Raw genomic sequence first — 9026 nt, 5'->3', positions numbered from 1 at the left:
TATACAAGGATATGCAAGAAGATGGCGTAGATCAAGACCACCCGAAGTGGAGGCTAAGCTGGCTGAACAAGAATCCAAGATACTTGATTCTGTTCACAAGAGCACCTGCGGCCATACAGAAAGATCCCACATTTTGTCTGGTACTGTGAGTAAGGACGTGGCAAGCACACAAAGCACTGCAGAAGAAGAGGCCAACATGGCTAAATTTTCCCAGGCTGCCAGCTCCATAGAGAGGCCAAGCAACAGAAGAATACATGGTGAAAAACCTAATGGGCGCCATGACATTCTTCAAAAGTCTGCCAGATCTCTCCTGACCAATGCTATACTAAATCTGTAGGATGCTACTCACATGTATACAAGTCTTCAATGATCCTGAGCAGACAGGAGCCCCATGGCTCTCATTTTTGGAAGGGAACATATGATTTAAGTGGGCAACCCTCAGAGGAAGTTCTTTATGGATTTTATGCCCGATGCAAGTTCTGCTCTCGCACAATATGCTAGCTTTTGAGGAGGCATTTTACAATGGCTTCTTCCTCTGGCGAATGAAGATATTTGTGCCGGTGTGATAAGTAACCTCACGACAAGATTTGTAGGATACTCGATAGTGGAACTAAAAAAAAGAGTCACCATGCAATTTTTGCAAGTGCCAGACAAAGAACGCAAAATCAGATACAAAAAGGCATTGGAAGCACTGAAGGATCGCCTTGCCCATCGTCAACCCGAACATTACTTCAGTCCATAAAGCTATGTCAAGGGACGACACAGGCGAGGACAGGGGGAATGTTAGCAGCAAGCTAACGCGGACACCACTTTTTGGAGTTCTCTTTGTAAAACAATTATTATTTTGATAAATAGAGAATATTATAACTCCTATTTTCTCGGATAAACTTTGTAATTAATGAGTTGGGGCTACAAGCTTCCAGATTGTATCAGCCAGTCAATTCCCAGCTTTGGTAGAACTCTAGATTATTACTTTTGACCACCCAAAAACCTTGGCTAAGGTATAAAAGCCAATTTTTGTAAGTTTTTGGATAAGAAATACACAGCGTGAGCTAATGGCGCTCACTTCTCTCCTTCTTGTGCTTCCTACTGGCATCGAAGAGCAGGAGGAGTCCTGTCTTGGTGTCAGTCTCAAGCGGGAGGGATGCTGGAGATCACGGTGTATCCATGTGGAGATGGTACAGACGGTGGTCCCCAGGCATGGCCCTCACACCCAAATCGGAGAGAGTCCTCTTCTGGAAGTCTCGCAAGGAGGCTTCCTAGGTACTCTCTCATCATGGTGGGGAGCTTGGAGAATCCCATGAGCACAAAGCTGCCGTTTCACTTCACTCTAGAGGGATGGATTTCCCATGCCTTGTTGAAGCCTAGAAACAATGTAGTTAACAAGCATAGGGGCATCATTAGTAGCCTGCTCATTAGCAAAATCAAAGGCTACAACATTAATTTCACTCTCTTTACTATTGTCAGCGATTCTAACAATTTTTAGGTGTACTTTGGCACTTCAATCCCTAGTTGCTTCTCCTCTTTACCCCTTTAGAAAATCACTCAAGCTAGTGTACCCGTGGTTCGAATACCATTAATTGCAAGGAATAGAAGAGAGGGTCTTTCAACACCAAAACAACACCGGCTCCTGTCAAGCTTCTAATAGCTCAATAGTGGGTAAACTGTAGGCAAGCCCTGTAGGACTCCACTATTAAAGTCCATAGCTCTCGACGGTGATTCCCCGTTATCTGCACGAAGGCAGGTGCACTGCAAGGCTAAAAAGTCCCTATTCTACTTACTCAATTGCAATTAATAATACCAACCATGTATAGCTAGCTTGAGGACCTGCCTTCTTGAGCAAGAAAAGAGAAACCTTGTGCTTTGATACCAATGTAACATTTAATGGCCTAGTAACTTGTGTGTAGCGGAAAATAGCATAGACATAGTGAGCATCTCATTAGAATAGATTTCTAATGAGCATAGCAAGAGTGCTTGGGTGGAGAGAAAAAAAAAACTATAACACCTAGTTAGATAGGCATGAACAATACTTCAAAAGAGAGAGAAATTAAGCTATTGATAACAGTTGAGGACCGGATTTTCATGGAACTGGTTCCCCCTTCAAAAGGCTTTGTATTATAGGTTTTCCCCATCAAGGGAGATATTTTACAATACAATTATTTGTGTTCCTTTAATAACTAGCTAGTGCAATGAAGATGGAAACTTCAAGCACTAAGAAAACCCTTGTAAAACACAACATCAATTCCCTCACGGTCTCAGACCCAAGATCTCATACGTCTTTGAAGATGGTGAGAGCTAGTGGGGTATGAGAGTAGATTGAGAGGAAGGAGTAGTCTTACAAGAAAGAAGTACATCTCCTCACATAATCACTCATAACAGCTTATCATAGCTTAGTAATTAGCGTGGTAGAGGAGATAAGCATGCATTGAAGATTGGCTCTTGGGCTGGATTTGCATCACAAAGCCAAGAGTTGTTGGTGTAGGCCTCCCTTCTCACAAGCTTGGAGTAGATGATGAGCTTTCCATTAAAGCTTGAGAAGGAGAGAGAGAGAGAGAGAGAGAGAGAGAGAGAGAGAGAGAGAGAGAGAGAGAGAGAGAGAGAGTCTTCTTTCTTCACACATGAGATTGTGTGAGTGTGTGTGATAATTCCTTGTCAAAATTAGCCCCCTCTCTCTCTTGTTCGACCCCTCTTGAAATTTACTCATGTTGGCACCTCATTGGACCCCCAGGGAGGTCACCTAATAAAAATGTAACCTATCACGTGAGTTCAACAAAAGGGTATTTAAAGTTCTTGAAACTTACAGAAATATATATACAAAAGAGCATTATTTATTCAAATTTGAAAAAAACTTACATATTTAAAAAGAAAAGGGTATATTATATTCCTAACAAAATTCACAGATAAGGGGTTTTACAAACATGTCTTGAACGCATGTGATATGGTAGTTTTGACACATAGTGAACCCCCTGAGATTGGACCCTGCAAAGCTTAGACAATCATAATTCAAAAGCATAAGTGATAGCCTTATGACATGTTTCCCCCTTTCCCCTTTTGTGAGAGCTTTAGGTAATTAAATAAATCAATTAATCTCTCATTAAACCCCTTTGTCTTCTGGCCAATAGGAATCAGGCAAGCCATTGGGCTGTTGAATGCTCATTGGACCCCTTGGAAGACTAGCCAAGTCTTCTAGAGAGATTAATTCTTATTGGTTCTTTTATCAAGTGTTTTTGAATAAGTTAAACTAGATTTACTCCAGCCTAATTCCCATTGGTCCACCTCTTGTAATGGCTATTGCCCGCACTGGAGCAATAGGCATTACGGGAATGATTACCCTCAACTACATTATATGAACATCAACATATAGAATGACAAGAGAAGGAAGTACACAGTACACACGCACAAAACACCTCTTGCTTCATTCATGTATATTCCAGACTCAGAGTTACAACAGTAGATTCCATAGATTGGTTAAGTTACATCAAAAGACAGGTATGCCCCTCCATATACAACCGCTGCTCCAGCGCAGATCGGGAACGGTGCACACACTCCTGTCCCATGATATCCCGTGAAGAACTGCCGCTACTGCCACCACATACCACATGACTCCTGATCCGCAGTGTCCAGACCTCCACAGGACCGCAGGACCGCATGTGCGGCTAATGCCCTAACATCTGGCACGCACCGTGGATTGCGCGAACCAGCACTCAGCGCCTCCGGTTGGAAGGTTCCGGTGGTTGCTCTGCACCCTGCTCTGGTGAAGAGGAAATATCAATATAGCCAAAGCCTCTAAAATCTGCAGTATGTGCTCGATAGACCTCATCCAGAAGATGTGGATCTATCTCAATTTGTTCCGACCAGGCAGCCCAAGGAATGAACTGCGTTGGCAAAGAGATAGATTGAGGCGACTGTGGCAGAGGAGCAAGAGGTGTATGTAACGGATAATAGCGAGAAAGGTATCTATTAAGAGAAGACCAAAATGGAGGGCAAGGTGGTAGACTGAGAGAAAAAGAATGAGCTAAGGTCTCCACCCAAAAACAGACCCTACGCCGCTCCTTACGAAATCGACGAATCATTTTCTGCAAACGAGATACATGAGCCTGGGCTTCAGCACAATCCTCTATAGCTTGTTCCCGATCAGCAACATCAAAACCCTTGGGAACAACACTCTTACCTTTGTCAGTGTTGGATGACTCGGGCTGGTGCACCACAACCTGCTGAGTGGGTGGCTGTGCTCTCACCTCAGCAGCCAAGCGTGTGCTCCAGCTTTGTAATTGATTATCTAAAAAAATTCGGAGATCTTCTTGCATCTCCACTGCCAATGCGTCCAAATCAGTCATGTTGATCATTACATCGCCAGGGTGCGAGGCTAAGTAGGAGGCTAGGCTATGCTGTGTTCTCAACTGAAGAAGTTCCTGTTGGATAGAGGCCACAAACTCAGCATTAGCCTCTCTTAACATTTGTATTTTCGCCCCTTGCTGGCGAGTTGTGGCAGTCAGCTCTTCATTCTGAGTGGTTAACTCGGCAATGCGAGTCTGCGAAGCCGCTACCTGCGCTTCCAACTCATTGACTTGTCCCTCTGTGGCTGGGGCTGGCCAGGCCACACGAATAGACTCTGCAGGTCTGCTCAAAAATGTGCCGCATGCCTGTAATTGGTCAGCAGGGATCGTTGCTGTCGTAGCCTCCCAGGGTAGCGCTGCGGGGAGAGTACCTCCCGTCGAGGCAGCCGCATTAGTAGTACTCAAAGTTTCTGGTTGAGCGGGGACATCCGCAGCCGGAGAAGAGCTTGTCCACAAAGGAGTAGCATTACTCACTCTCTCCTGCATTCGGCGATGCCAGCGAGCCACCGCAGAATCTTTCGAAACAAGAGATGCAGTTACCGGAGGTGGTGTCGAAAATTGTTGTTCCTCCCTGCCGCGCTTGCGGCTTGCTGATCCTGCACCTGCAGTGGCCATCTCTTGGGCTCCAGAAGATACCACTGCTGTCGATGGACCAAGCAAATCCCCAACGCCTACCTGCTGCTGCTGTGTTTCCCTCTCAGCCGGCACTGCCAAGCTTTGTGTTTGCGACAGCGGAGCATTAGTGCCTTGGACCATCAAGTGATCATCTTCAAAGTGGCAGAGAGGACGCAAGGCGAGAGGAAAAACTTCTCTCAATGGAAAAATCAATGTGAGCAGTTGGCCCACCTTCGTATTGGTTGGGGTATTCCTCCCCAACTGAGCCATTACTCGTTGGCATTCCGCCAACAGTCGTTCTCTGACCACCGCTACCCAAGCTACTGGCCCAAAGTTGGCCGAATGCAACACATTTCTTGCTCGGGTTGAAATGGTATAAGTTTTGGCCTGCAGCCAAATGGCCTCGAGAAACCACCTATATGCATCCCTGGTTGCTACATCTGACAACCCTGACAGTTTATACTCCCCTTTGACCTTCAAACCAAATTCTTGTTCTACATCTGCAGCAGGCATCACATGAGGGGCGTGCACCATGCCATCGTTGGGCAAACAGCAACACCTTGAAATCCTTTCTGTTGTCAACTGAATCTACTGATTATTCAGCACCACCATATCGCCAGCAGCGAGTTGCTCAATCAAACCTGCTGCCTGCGGGTGAACTGGGATCCCTTGCCAATCCAGGTTGGCAAACACACGCAGCCGCAAGTCTTGCAGCCATGTGTCCACTCGTCGAAGCGCGAGCTACTGCACGGGAGTGAAAGGGACACATTGCAGAAGGGAAGCTATCATGGTGGTGATGAGATGAAGGAGCAGAGAGTAGAGCACTAAGAGCACACGACACACGAAACAAGAGAACCACAATAAAAATCGTCTACATGCAGTAGTAACCTTTCCACAATGAGTTCCCACAATAGGGCGATTCACGGTGTCACAACCATCATAGATCCTTCCCCGCTTTCCAAGATTGCATGCAAAAGAATCCCCAATCATGATTAGGGCGGCTTCCGGCTCTTGTACCACAGCAAAGGGGCACTGAATCGTGGTAGGTGAAACATAATGGCGCAGTCTGAAACCATTGACCGGCACAGAAATAACCTCCCCCCTTAAATCCGCCAAATAAAAAGAGATGGGTCCGCACGCTTGAAAAATCCAGAATGGTCCTGACCACTGTAATTTAAGCTTCCCCGGCATCTTCCCGAGACGGGAATTGAAGACAAGGACCACCTGTCCCTGAACAAATTGCCGTGCTTTCGGGCGATCCAGCCATTTTTTCCGCCTAGACTGCAGATCCTACAACACCGAAAAACTATTCAGCCGCTCTTCATCCAATTCCTACAAAACATCCAATCGATAAATCACAGAATCCTCCGAAAGAAGCCAATCTACAATCAACATCTGCATACTCGGAATCACACGCTCCACCGGAGTGATTGCCTCCATGCCAAATGACAACTTAAAAGGAGTCAATCCTGTTGCCACTTTATAAGTTGTCCAATAGGCCCATAAGGCGAAAGGAAGTTTCACATCCCAGTCCGTTCGATGCATATTCACCAACTTTGTTAAAATCCAAATCAATTGCTTATTAGTTGATTCTGCTTGCCCATTCTCTTGAGGATAATATGGAGAAGATTTCTTGTGTAATACAAAATAGAACCGTAGCATCCTCTCCATCACCTTATTCAAAAAATGACTTCCCCTGTCACTAACCAACTCAATAGGGCAGCCATATCTAGAAAAGATATCCTTATATAAGCATCCCGCCACAGAAACTGCAGTGTTGTCTTTCAAAGGCCATGCGTCCTCCCATTTGGTAGCGTAATCCGTGGCTGTCAAGATATACTTATTTCCTGTGTGAGCTTCCACTGGTTTAAAAGCACCAACAAAATCCAAACCCCACTTTTGAAAAGGCTCCAAAGGCAGAACTGGCTGAAAAGGCATTCTGGACCGTCGGTAGATTGCCCCAACCGCTGACACACATCACACTGTTGCACATAATTTCTCACATCCTGAAACAATGTGGGCCACCATAATCCAGATTGGGGAACCTTTCGAGCTGTGATTAATGCTGCAAAGTGACCTCCCGCAATACCAGTATAGACTTCCTCTAATACTGCTTCCTTCTCTTGTGGTAGCACACATCGGAGTAACACCTCTGTCACTGTACGATAATAGAGCTTCCCCATAATAATCTCAAAATTTCGGCTTCTGATAGCCATACGTTTCCTCTGATGGCTGGACAAGAAAGAAGGCATTTCGCCGCTGTCGAGAAAATGAAACATCTCCTCATACCATGTCCATGGAATGCTAGGAATAACCCTCGCCTGTTGCGGGACTGTGCTATCCTCTGCAGCTACTCCTGTTAGAAACAGAGACGCATCCGGAAATTCATTAGCTACACCCGTCGGCGGCTCTCCGAAATCTAACCTAGATAGGTAGTCAGCCACCGCATGTTGGGCCCCTGGCCGATGTATGACCTCAAAGTCAAATTCCTGCAGCAAAAGCACCCATCTGGCCAATCTTCCCGTCAAATTTTGTTGCCTTACCAGGTATAAAAGAGCCAAGTGGTCCACATGGAAGAAAAAACGTCGGCCCAACAGATAGTGCCTGAATTTATTCACTGAATAAATCATCCCTAAACATTCCCTTTCAGTTACGGAATAATTTCTTTCTGTTGATGATAATCGTCTACTGGCATAATAGACAGGTCGGGACCATCCTTGACTTTGTTCCTGCATCAGCACACTGCCAATAGCTCGATCCGAAGCATCCACGAACACATGAAAATCCTCACCCCAATTTGGTGTTAGCATAATCGGAGCTTTGGATAGCTGCAGTTTTAATCTCCGAAAAGCCAAATCACATTCCTGTGTCCATTCAAAATCTATAGCATGAGCTGCCTGAGTATTCGGGATTGCCAAATGCGCAACAAACCGCAAATGCCTCCCATGCCATCGGTCTTGACCTAGGAAAATCTGACATTGCTTCTGGTTCCGCGGTGCAGGCGCTTCCCTAATTGCAGCAATTTTATCCAGATCCACAGAAATACCATCTTCAGAAATGATATGCCCCAGTAACCTACCACTGCGGACAGCAAATGCACACTTTAAAGGATTCAAACTGAATTTCACCTCTCTGCATTTCATAAAGCATTACCATAATTGTTTCAAATGCTCCAATTGTGCTCCAAAAACACTGACATCATCCAGAAAAATCCTCATAAAATCCGTCAAATAAGGCCCAAAGATTTGAAACATATCCCTTTGAAAAGTGGAAGGTGCATTCCACAATCCAAACCACATTACTATACAAGCAAATACTCCCCATGCGGTAATAAAAGTTGTTTTTGGCTGATCCCGCAATGCCATTCGGATTTGATTATATCCACTAAATCCATCCAAAAAAGTATATATCCAATGTCCTGCTACATCATCCAAAATGGAATCCGAAAACGGAAGAGGAAAAGGATCTGGAACAGTAGCTGCATTCAATTTTCGATAATCCATACAAATTCGGATTTGTTTATTTTTCTTTGGTACGACCACAATTGGAGAAATCCACTCCGGATTATCAATAGGGGTAATAAAACCCACTTCCAATAGGCGATCAATTTCCATCTTAACTTGCTTTGCCACATTCGGATTCATCCTGTATGAGTGTTGCTTCACTGGCACAGCATCCGGTTTTAGATTGATCGTGTGCTGATAAAACTTAGGATCCAATCCCTGCATATCCGTATATTCCCATGCGAAAACATCCTTAAACTCTGTCCGTAACTTGATCAAATCATCTCTAAAACTTGCCTCCAGCTGCTTACTAATGTATATGGGCTGCGACTCGGCTTGCTCCCCAAGAAAAACCTTCTCTAATTCATCTTCCTTAACCCTTGTAATTTTTCCCATTTGCGCCTCAAACGCTCATTCTTACTGAATCACGTCCTCCAATGATTCAGGACTCGGAAGCACCTGTTGTTGCTCCCCTATTCCTCCTGGATTTCCTGAAACCCCCACCAAATTCCCTTGCGGAATCAGAGAAATATCCGCAAGGTATAGAGAAACCAAATCCGGGTTAGCTTTG

Source organism: Adiantum capillus-veneris, chromosome 11, assembly GCF_014529385.1.
Source record: "Adiantum capillus-veneris isolate H3 chromosome 11, ASM1452938v2, whole genome shotgun sequence".
In the NCBI taxonomy this organism is placed as follows: domain Eukaryota; kingdom Viridiplantae; phylum Streptophyta; class Polypodiopsida; order Polypodiales; family Pteridaceae; genus Adiantum; species Adiantum capillus-veneris.
This window is presented reverse-complemented; position numbering follows the sequence as displayed.